Source organism: Bison bison, unplaced genomic scaffold (assembly GCF_000754665.1).
Source record: "Bison bison bison isolate TAMUID 2011002044 unplaced genomic scaffold, Bison_UMD1.0 scf7180017864364, whole genome shotgun sequence".
Classification (NCBI taxonomy): domain Eukaryota; kingdom Metazoa; phylum Chordata; class Mammalia; order Artiodactyla; family Bovidae; genus Bison; species Bison bison.
Window position 1 is genome coordinate 2624778 of NW_011494936.1, and position 12525 is coordinate 2637302.

The following is a 12525-nucleotide window of genomic DNA, read 5'->3' on the forward strand; positions in this document are numbered from 1 at the left end:
TTTTCTAAATGTTGGAGGAAATCTCCATAGTCATTACTCAATCAGAATTTAGAATTTGCATTTAACTCATATATGCCTGAGGACCATTCTAAGTTTTTTATATGTATACATAAAAGACATATGTAAATGGTTTGGAAGTTAATTTTTTTGTTGTGGTTTTTGTTTTGGTAAATATATTTAAATCACAGCCTTTCATAACCATGGATAAGCCCATGTTCTGGAATTACATCATTTTGAGCAATATAAGAAATAACTTCAACTTAGATTAAAATTTTAAGTCTTAACCTTTCAAATTAAATAATTTTGTAATTAGACACATTAAGGAATTTAAAATGGGTAATTTTTTAAAGCATCCTTATCAGAATCTGCATATAAATGCAGTTTTATATGCAGAAACCCTGGAAGGAAAATTTTTATCACTATCAACCACCTTCCCAATCAAATGAAAAAAGTAGAAAAATTCTGGTATGTTTTAATATAGCAAAGCAAAACTTAATTAAATGGACACTTGATGATTCCTTCTGGTGAACCATTGTTTTACAAGAAATTGAAGTCTCTGTGCTGTATTTAGGAAAGGTTGTGATACATGGGATGTCTCAGATTTGTTCATGGAAACCTAATCAGATAGTTTTTAAATATTGGCAGTTTACGATCTACAGGAATAAATGAGTGAACAAACTTTTCTAATCTACGCTTGACCTACATGTTTTTTCAGACTTGACTCCAATCCATTCCTTACATGAAGGCTCAATTTTCTCAGTATTTTGGGTTACTAGTTCAGCAGAAGCCAAGAAAAACAATAACTTTGTAGTAATCAGAATGTTATTCAACTGTATATTGTTTACTTTATTGTAAATACTGGTGAACAGTGGTCAATAAATAGTTTTATATTCCTTTATGTGATTAGACTTTTTTTTTCTTTATCTGGTGACCTTTATGGTGGGAGTAGAGACATATTCACTGAATTAATAACATCATGTTTATAAATATGATCAGTGATATCACTGATAGCTTACTGTGAACAATGTCGGATTTGTGATCGCTGAAGATTTAGCTTTGGGTCCAGGGACCAGGGTTGATCACTCAAGAGCTTTTGTGTAGCAGAGTTTTATTAAAGTAAGAAAAGGGGCAGAGGAAGCTTCTGACACAGACATCAGAAGGGGGATGGGGTATGCCCCACTAGCTAGTCTTATCAAGGCCTTATATACTTTTTTCAGACTCACTCCCACCACATCTTAAATTAACAGGATTAGAATGAACAATAGATTTTACTAGACCCACTCCATAATATACATTTTAAGATGACAGGATTAGTCAGAAGGTTTTTGTTAAGGAGAAACATGTCCTCTAGCAAGATAACATTGTTATATTGACTAAGACAAAGCAATGTAGAAAAGAAATTGTCTTTTTCTCCTTGAGAGCCCCAGACCCCTTTCTCCTTTTCTAGGGCTCCAGACCTGTTTGTCCTCAGGAACCCTGGACTTCTGATGAACGTACCTGGGAATTGACTCACCACTAAGGCATTAAGAGTACCTGTTTTAGACCCTTTTGAGTTTAGTAGTTTCAAATGGAATATGTATTAACATGAAAAGGTTTTCTATTAAAATTAGTTTCCAGTGATGCTTAAGAGGAACTTTTTTCATCCAAGTGAAATTTTGATACTTAGATTCTAGGCTGTTGAAACTGCCATCTTGAATCATAGGTATTCTGAGGACTGTTGTGACAGACACATTTCTACTAATTTTGAAAGTTTATACAGAGAAAAGGAAAAATTACACTAAACTGTTTATTAACCTTTTTGTAGACCTACTGTTTGCTCTGAACAGTGGGTTTGTAAGCAATACAGAACCTTTTGTTTTGATCAGAAATTGATGACCCTGCGTTAAGCGTTAGAGATTTCTGCAAACTGTTGTCCATGTATTTTAATATTCCTTATGTTGTATCTTTCTTGTGGGTGCTTTTAAAAGTCAAACTTGAATGGCTTAAAACAACACATTTGTTCTAGTTCTGGAGGCCAGAATTCCGAAATACAGTGTGAGGGCTGGTTCCTTCTGGAGGCTCTGATGGCAAAATCTGCTTGTCTCTGTTCCTAGAGACCATCTCTTCCTTGGTTCCCGGCCCCTTCCTTCTTCAAAACTAGCAGTGTAGTGTAGTGTCTCAAATTACTTGACCTCTCTGTACTTCAGTTTCCTCATGTGTGAAACACGATTCACGATGAAATAATAATTGTGTGAGACACTTAGTGTCTTGTAAGTGGTAATAAGAATTTTTTTATCTGATTTTAATAGGGACACTGTAAGCTGTTGTATGGAGGTTCCCCAACTGAATCAGTTACTGAGTATGAACACTTAGGTTGTTTGTAGTTTTCTGCTTTTAGATGATTGTGAACAGTCTTTTACATAATGTATAGTAAGACTTGAATAGATAGAGATGGGATTCCCAGAAATTTTTGAAGTCAAGCTTGTACTGGTGTACTCTTCTATCAGTAGTCATTATCCCACATCTTCATTTGTACTGCAAATTAATAGAGTGATTTTGTTGCCAGTGCAGTGGCATCTTGTTTTAATCTGCATGTCTAATATTTTTGTTGAGCATCCTTTTCATACTGTGCATTTCCTTATCAATAAATTGCTAGTTTTACAAATTTTTTTTTAGAATTTTTATTTTTATTTTTTTTTAAATTTTATTTTTAAACTTTACAGTATTGTATTAGTTTTGCCAAATATTGAAATGGATCCGCCACAGGTATACATGTGTTCCCCATCCTGAACCCTCCCTCCTCCCTCCCCATACCATCCCTCTGGGTTGTCCCAGTGCACCAGCCCCAAATATCCAGTATTGTGCATCGAACCTAGACTGGCAACTCATTTCATATGTGATATTATACATGTTTCAGTGCCATTCTCCCAAATCTTCCACCCTCTCCCTCTCCAACAGAGTCCCTAAGACTGTTCTATACATCACTGTCTATTTTGCTGTCTCGTACACAGGGTTATTGTTATCATCTTTCTAAATTCCATATATATGCGTTAGTATACTGTATTGGTGTTTTTCTTTCTGGCTTACTTCACTCTGTATATTACTTATGTAATATTTTTTGTGTTGCAAATAATTTTCCTGCCAATTTTTTGGACACGATTTATGAGATCCTTTTGTTGTAACAAATGTTATGTGGTCAACCTTTTAAAAAAGTATTTGACTGCACCAGGTCTTAGTCACAGCACGAAGATCTTCCATCTTTGTTGTGACATGGGTTCTTTTGTTGTGGCATGCAGGATATAGTTCCCTGGTCAGGGTTCAAACTCTGGGCTCCCTGCATTAGGAGCACTGGATCTTATCCGCTAGACCAGCAGGGAAACTCTTGTCAGTCTTTGTCTTATGGATTTCATGTCATGTTTGAAAATACCTCTCCCATTCTGAAGTTGAAGTTACATGGATAGTCTTTTAAAATTTCATCTATTTTCATTTTCTTCCTTGCATTTTTATAGTCAGGTGTTTAGTCAAAGGTTTTGTTCCATATTGTGAACATTTCTGATTTTTGTTTTCCAAGATGGACATCAATTCCTTTGAAGAAGTCAGATGTGTAGATAGCAGTTTCCCTGATCTCATAGATCAAAAAAAGTAATGCCACTACAAAAAAAAAAACTTGCCGCATATATAAAACTGAAGTTTTTCATAAAAGGCCTGAAAAGTGTTCAAATACCTGAACAGATTGGCATCAAGGAAAAGATAAAAATCTCTATAAGTTGAATGTGAATATGTGTGTGTGTACATATGTACACTGTATGATGTACTTAGCTGCTCAGTTGTGTCCAACAAATTTGCAACTCCATGGACTCTGTGTAAGTCTGCCAGGTTCCTCTGTGGGGATTCTTCAGGCAAGAATACCGGAGTAGGTTACCCTGCCCTCCAGGGGATCTTCCCAACCCAGGGAACAAACCGGGGTCTTCTGCATTGCAGGCAGATTCTTTACTGGCTGAGCTACCAGGAAAGCCCAACCATATATGATACATTGACCCTTTTCTTCTGTTAAATAAATGAATTTGTACCTTTGAGCATTTGCTAAACAAGCGGAGCAATTTTAACAACTTAAAGCACCAGTAGGTAATTTGGTATAACTAAGGAGGTTGGAGAAGGCAATGGCACCCCACTCCAGTACTCTTGCCTGGAAAATCCGATGAACAGAGGAGCCTGGTAGGCTGCGGTCCATGGGGTCGTGAAGAGTCAGACATGACTGAGTAACTGCACTTTCACTTTTCACTTTCATGCATTGGAGAAGGAAATGGCAACCCACTCCAGTGTTCTTGCCTGGAGAATCCCAGGGACAGGGGAGCCTGGTGGGCTGCCGTCTATGGGGTCGAACAGAGTCGGACATGACTGAAGTGACTTAGCAGCAGCAGCAGCAGCAAGGAGGTTGTAGTAGGTGCCTATCTATCCTGTTAATAATACTTCATAGCTCAGTTCTCCTCGTGAATGTATTTCCTGTAAACGTGCTGCACTATTCAGGTACATAACAATCTTTAGCATATCTACTAGTAGAGTATAAGGAGGGGGGATTTAGGGTTGTTGGGTTTTATGGTGGGGTTTTATGTGTGTGTTCTAAGAATTTATGTTAAAAGATTTCTGTAGGCAATCATGTTAACTGGAAAAGTACAAAAATAAGAAATTGTGTTCATGGAATCTTTACCATTACAACCCATGTTTTTACTGTAAAAGCAAGCAGTATGAAAATCTCCCTGATCACACATAAGAATGGTTTCATTCTTAGAAGAAATACTCTGATAGTTGAATGACTACTGGTTTTTATACTTTATCACATTTAATTCTCAAAATAGCCTTCTGGAATAGGTGTGATTGACCCCAGATTACAGGTAAGGAAAAAGGGCACAAAAAGGCTGAAGGAAGGTCAAGGTAAATTGTATGAGCCAGAGCATTAACTATGGGAATAAAGAGAAGGGGATTGGCTTGAAGGTAAGAGTTTTGTCCGTAGTAACTGCCCAGTATGTGCTTGTATAATAAAGTGGTTTTGCATATAAAATGAGGTGATGTGGAAGTTAGGAAGAAGGATCCAGAACGATTCCTAAGATGCCATTTTTTCTGTAATGGATGACAATGTCATTTAGTGAGAAAGGGAAGCTAGGAAAAAGCTTGGGGAGAATATTAAAAGTGGCTTTGGACATATATTGAGATACTCCTTTGGTTAGTGTATTAGTACACATACTACATAATTTGGCCAAAAGTGGGAGATAACCAACTCAAACTTTAATAAGGGAAGTTACTTGCTGGCCTGGAGACAAAAGAACAGTAGTTCAGAGCATGTGTTCTGAAGCCTAACCTGTTTTTCAATATTCTCATCCATAAAACTAGGAGGATGATCATGACAGTTTTTATCTCATAGGATTTTTCAGTGTTCAGTGAAAAATACCTAGAGCTGAATCTCCAATACTTAATAAGAACCAGATAAATATTACTGTTCTCCACTGTAAACCTCAGGATGACTGCAACCCTGGACTGGCACAACCCCAAGACTCACCATCTCTGGTTATTGGCTCTCTTCTTTGGAACTGATTTCTGCAAATCAAAAACAGAAGTGCTGACAGCTCCCAGATCTCCAAGTCTGCTTCTACAGAAACAATTTTTATTTCTCTGATGGCCAATTCAAAATCCTGTAAGAGATCTGCTTGGGTTAGATGCCCTCCCTGGAACTATCAACTATAACCAGAGGTGTGGAGAAATACAGTTAGATCAATCACTGGAAGAGTGCTTTCCAAAAAAATGGTAGATATTTTTTATGAACAAAATGTATAAGTATTGGGGGAAAATTGACCTGCGAGAGTAAGACAAGAACATTGATATTTAAAACTGCTTTTAGCTCTTTGACTGCTACAGGAACTGGAAGTTCAAAGGAGAGCTCTCAGCATGGCCATGTGGTGCAGGGGTCTCACTCTCATGATCTAGGATTCTCTCAGTGATGTCTTATTCTTGAATGGTTCTAAGTTCTTGTCAGCGGGACCAAAGTCGGGAATGGACTATTCTGCCATCTTGGTGATGTCATTCCTCACTTCTTAAAACCATACATTCAATCTTTTATCATTATTCATAAATCCTGCATTTTAGCTTCTTAAAGGAGAAAATAATGACACTGAAACTAAAGTGACCTTTCATAGCAACCTTTTTCGTTACCATGATACTCCAATGTGACTATATATATCAGGCTCATTAGTATCCACCATCTCCTTCCTCTTCCCCTGATGCCTTTACTGGATACTGATAGCACCGTAATACAATGTCCTGAAGTGGTTGTTGTGATATGTTATGTTATAGCTTAAATTTTTCTCCAAGTTCACTTTTTAGTATCTCAAAGCTCTTAGCCATTGATGAGCAGTAGGAGAGAATCAAGTGGAATGAGAAACAAGAGGTAGATGTCTGGGTAGGGGCAGAATCTAAATGAGAATGGGCACTGAAAAATTTGAGAATGTGATTAATAAGCCAAAAAAAGATACATATTTCATTCAGGATTCAGGCCTGCACTTAAGTCACTCAGTCATGTCTGACTCTTTGCAACCCCATGAATTGCAGCACGCCAGGCCTCCCTGTCCATCACTAACTCCCGGAGTTCACTCAAAACTCACGTCCATCAAGTCGCTGATGCCATCCAGCCATCTCATCCTCTGTCGTCCCCTTCTCCTCCTGCCCCCAATCCCTCCCAGCATTCACAAGGCCTTTTTGGTATTTCAGTAACTCTATCCGGATAGATCCCAGGGTGGACTCACTTTTAAGTGAATTCATCTTTCTAGCAAATAGTGTCACCATAAGGTTCCTACCACACCTCACTCCTCTGGTCTCTTTATTTAGCTTTCATGGACATCTAATTCCTCTGCACCAGGAATTTCAGAGTTCTGGAAATGTATCTCTGATGTGCTGAAAGGGATAAGAATCTGTAAATTTTGCAGAAGGAATACTGTAGCTTTCTTGCATTTTGCTGTACAGAGTGGCAATACAAAGGAAAACTCAGTTTTACTCTGAAATCCAATTTTTCTCCAGAGAAAGCCATCCTCAGCAACTTTCTAGCACCAGAGCCCTAATAGGAGAGGCTTCTTAAATTATATTTTCTTATACTAGCATGGATAAATAGAATATTGATCTCACTACAGGTGGATGTTACCAAATGAAGGCAGAAAAGAACTCTGAACTGTCGTTTTCTAGAATATAAGTGTCATGGGAGCAAGTACTTGTCTTTTCACTATAGTGTGTCTAGCCCCTATAAGAGGGCCTGGCATCAGTTTGAGGAAGGGAGTGATAGAGAGCGAGGGGGTCGGGGGAGACTGGATTTAAATTTGGGCTTGTAATAAATATAGTGTTGCTACCATTCAAAAATTCCAAAAGGATCTTTCAAAAGAGTAAACTAAAATAGGTATGGGGAAAAGGGAACTCTCCTACACTGTTGGTGGGAATGTAAGTTGATACAGTTACTATGGAAAACACTATGAAAGTTCCTCAGAAAACTAAAAATAGAACTACCATATGATCCAGCAATCCCACTCCTGGACATATACCCACACAAAACTAGAATTTAAAAAGATACATGCACACCTATGTTCACAGCAGCACTATTCACAAAAGCCAAGACATGGAAAAATCCACTGACAGGTGAATCGATAAAGAAGGTGTACATATATACAATGGAATATTACTCAGCCATAAAGAGTGAAATAATGCCAGTTGCAACAGCATGGATGCAACTAGAGATTATCGTTCAGAGTGAAGTAAGTAAGAAAGAAATACTACATGATATCACTTATATGTGGAATCTAAAATAAGGCACAAATGAAACTACCTACAAAGCAGAAACAGATACACATAAAGAACAGACTTGTGGTTATCAAGCAAGAGGAGGAGGGACTGGGAATTTGAGGTTGGAATAGATGCAAATTATTGCATTTAGAAAGGAGAAACAAGGTTCTACTGCATAGTACAAGGAACTGTATCCAGTTTTCTGGGATAAACCATAATGGAAAAGAATATAATAAAATAATGTATATATGTGCATAAGTGAGTCATTATGCTGTATAGCAGAAAATAGCTGCTGCTGCTGCTGCTAAGTCGCTTCAGTCGTGTCCAACTCTGTGCAGCAGAAAGTAGCACAACATTATAAATCAACTATACTTCAACAAAAAATTTTAGCTTAATTTTTAAAAGGCAAAAAATAGTAAACCCCTAAATCAAACAAGCTCTGTATATGGACCTCATATTAAGGCTGAAAAAGGCAAAGTTATATATTTTAAAATTTAAAGTGCTGTAGTTTGGGAAAGTCAAGTGCCTGAATTAATAAAAATACATCTGGGAATATTCACTCTTTTTTTTTTTAATTTCAAAATCATGAAGCCTACTTTCATTTACCCCCACATAATTTGCAATGGTCTCCCTTGTGCTCATCAATGTTTTTTAAACTTCTGATAATTTCTATTACTTCTCATTTGTCTAACCAGAGCATAAGTATTTGTCTTCAGTAGCAAATGCACATTCCCCATTCAGCACATATATTCCAAGAAAAGTGGACTCAAAGGGTCCTATTTTGCTGTTTTGAGCTGAAAGAAATAAGAGGAAGGAGGAAAAGTAAGAACTTAGAGATTGTGATTACATATTCATTTTCGCGGATGAATTAAATCTATGGTGGAAATCACAATCATCCCTTCCAACAAACAGGTTCCAATTTAAAATGGTACAATTATTATGAAATAAGTGTCCATTTGCTCTGTTCTTGTTTGGTACGGTCCTAGGTGGTGGATGCAGGTCTATTTTAGACATACTTCTTTTCCTGGTGGCATTTACATTTTAAGATGGACACTAGTGAGAATACCCAATCAGGTTGACCTAAAAATAAAGCATTGAATAAAACAGACATTCAGTTGTGAAACCATGTTCAGTCAACCAGAAAAAAGAATATGCCACATTGAAGAATCATGCCTCTGGTTGAATATATTGAAAGTCATTGAATCGTACACTTTAAGCTGGTGAATTTTATGGTATGTAAGTTATATCAGGAGAAGGCAATGGCACCCCACTCCAGTACTCTTGCCTGGAGAATCCCATGGACAGAGGAGCCTGGTGGGCTGCCGTCTATGGGGTCGCACGGAGTCGGACACGACTGAAGCAACTTAGCAAGTTCTATCAATAGTTTTTAAAGAAAAGGCTGGGATATGAGAAGGCTCAACAATTTTTTAACTTTGGCAGACTTTCAGGTTTTCAATAGAAAGTTAAAAAATAACCCACTTTTTTTTTTTATCATTCATTTACGAATTGATTTTTACTGATTTCTCCTTGACCCTTCCCCCGACCCACCAAATTTCAAAACGAACATGCAAAGCAATCTCTAACCCAAAGACAAATCCTACAATAAAGTATTTTTTTTAAGTTGGCAAATTTTTAGAATAATTTCACCTAATGTGTCAAATTATTATTACCAACTTGTTCCTATGCAACAACAAGCCAGCAGTTTAATTCTCAAACACAGGAAACAAATATCTTTAGGATAACAGGCTTTCCTGATGGTTCAGATGATAAAGAATCTGCCTGTACTGCAAGACACCAGGGTTTGATCCCTAGTTTGGAAAGATCTGGAGAAGGATAAGGCAATCCACTCCAGTATTCTTGCCTGGAGAATTCCATGGACAGAGGGGCCTGGTGGACTATAGTCCATGGCATTGCAAACAGTCAAACACGACTAAGAGACTAACACTTTCACTAGGTTATGAATCATAAAAGAATCCTTAGATCTTAACTGAAATTTTCCTGAGAGGCATCATACTTAATGCTCATTGAAAGGATTCTTGTACCAAATTGGTCAACTAAATTTTAGAAGAATTTTTTTTTAAAGTTGTGTGATTGTCATAGTACTCTGATTTGTAGCATAGAAAGATGTTAGAGATGCTAAAATAAATATGACAGCACTGAAGTTTGCAGAATACATACATACTAATACATACTAATCAGTGAACAAGCAATTCTGTTTGTTAAGGGGATGGAAAGTAGAGTGAGTCAACTCTAAAATTAAACCTTGATGGTTATATCTCTTGATTTTCCCCTGTATTTTAAGTAAGGAATCACCCTAGATTAATAGTTCATATGTAGATTTATTGCATTTTTTAAGCTGTCTTAGCTCTAATGATATGTTCCCTAAGAATTAATATGCAAGTGAGTACGTAAGAAAGATCTTTGTAAAATATCTTTCTAATCCAACTGGTATATAAGAAATTCAGAAGTCTGTTTTTATGAGAATGATTATTTCATTGATATTAGCCCAAAATAATTCACCTCATCACTTAAATCTTCTGATGCTTATTTTTAAAAATATTTATTTATTTTACCGCACCCATGGGTCTTAATTGCGGCAAGTGGGATCTTTAGTTGTGCCATGTGGGATCTAGTTCCCTGACCAGGGATTGAACCTGGGACCCCTGCATTGAGAGCACAGTGTCTTAGCTGCTGTACAACCAGGGAAGTCCCATGCCTTATGCCTTTATTTAAAGCAAAGGATGGCAAACTTTGCCTATAAAGGACCACATAATATATAGTTTTGGCTTTTGTGGACCATATGATTTTTATGGTAACTACCAACCCTGCCACTGTAGCAGGGAAGCAGCCATAGATGAATGAGTGTGGCTATATTCCAAAAAAACCTCTTTATTGATACTGAAATTTGAATTTCATGTATTTTCAAGTCATTAAATATCTGTCAATATTTTTTCAGCCATTTAAAAATGTAAAACCCATTCTTTGCTTTTGGATCACTGAAAAACAGGTAGTTGATCAAATAAGCACAGGCAGATTTGGCCTAAAGGCAGTAGTTTGCCAATGCCTGTTCTATAGCATTAAGTGTGTGAATAAACCTTCTCTGTAAAAGAATGGTTAAGAATCTTTACCCTACATAATCAGTGAGGCATAGCTTTCTTTTTATTCATTGTACACTACTACCTTCTAGGGCCAATATCTGGAAAAATCATGAGATTTCTAGTCCCTCGTCCTCACTTCCTGAGACTCTCCTTTCCTTCATTGGTTCCTAAACAGCTGCCCTGGGTCTCCTCTACGGAGGACTACCCATATCTGTACTTTAAACCAGACATTCCTAACCTGATGCCAGAGGCCCAATGCAAAACAGAAAGAGAGAGAGAGTGTATGTGTGTGTGTGTGTGTGTTTCTTGGGAGAATGGTGGTGTGTGTGTGTGTGTGTGTGTGTATCAGGGAGAATGGCCTATAATTGGAACACATTCTCAAGTAATTCTATAACTAAAAGTTGGTTTAAGACTACTATTTTAGTTCTTTTCTGCAGCATTTTTCAAAGCCACATGTCCTGTTTCTATCTTTCAGAACCATATCTAAGTAATATTTGCAGGCACTTTAAATGAGAGGTAGCCATCTTCATTGAGGGGAAAAGAGGTTTGTGTGAGGGGACATGGACACAGCTGGAGCTCGAATGTGAGTGTTGTAGCTACATAAGAGTGGCCACAGGAGGCTCCCATGAAATCTGTAGAGGGAAGAAAGGCAGATTGCTTGCAAAAGAAAGTATTTTTATTCAATTGTATTTGTTAAATGGAAAAGGGGAAAGAATCTTGCAGTGTCTTCTGTGGTGGAATTTAATTACTATGTTAAAAAGAGTCCCATTACCCATTCCAAAAATATTATTTTTTCACAGTAAAATAGGCTAACTAAAGAAATAGTTTAACCCTCCTTCTCCATCCTTTTAATATGTGTGTACTTTAACAGTGGCATAGAAACAATACCCAGACCCAAAGTTTCCCAAGTGGCACTAGAGGTAAAGAACCTGCCTGCCAATGCAAGAGACACAGGTTCGATTCCTGGGTCAGGAAGATCCCCTGGAGTAGGAAATGACAACATACTCCCATATTCTTGCCTGGAGAGTCCCATGGCAGAGGAGTTTACAGTCCATGGGGCTGCAAAAAGTTGGACACGACAGAGTGAGTCAGTCAGTCAGTTCAGTCACTCAGTCATGTCTGACTCTTCACAACCCCATGAATCACAGCACACCAGGTCTCCCTGTCCATCACCAACTCCTGGAGTTTACTCAAACTCATGTCCATCGAGTTGGTGATACCATCCAGCCATCTCATCCTCTGTTGTCCCCTTCTCCTCCTGCCCCCAATCCCTCCCAGCATCAGAGTCTTTTCCAGTGAGTCAAATCTTTGCATGAAGTGGCCAAAGTATTGGAGTTTCAGCTTTAGCATCATTCCTTCCAAAGAACACCAGGACTGGTCTCCTTTAGGATGGACTGGTTGGATCTCCTTGCAGTCCAAGGGACTCTCAAGAGTCTTCTCCAACACCACAGTTCAAAAGCATCAATTCTTCGGTGCTCAGCTTTCTTCACAGTCCAACTCTCACATCCAAACATGACCACTGGAAAAACCATAGCCTTGACTAGATGTACCTTTGTTGGCAAAGTAATGTCTCTGCTTTTGAATATGCTATCTAGGTTGGTCATAACTTTCCTTCCAAGGAGTAAGCATCTTT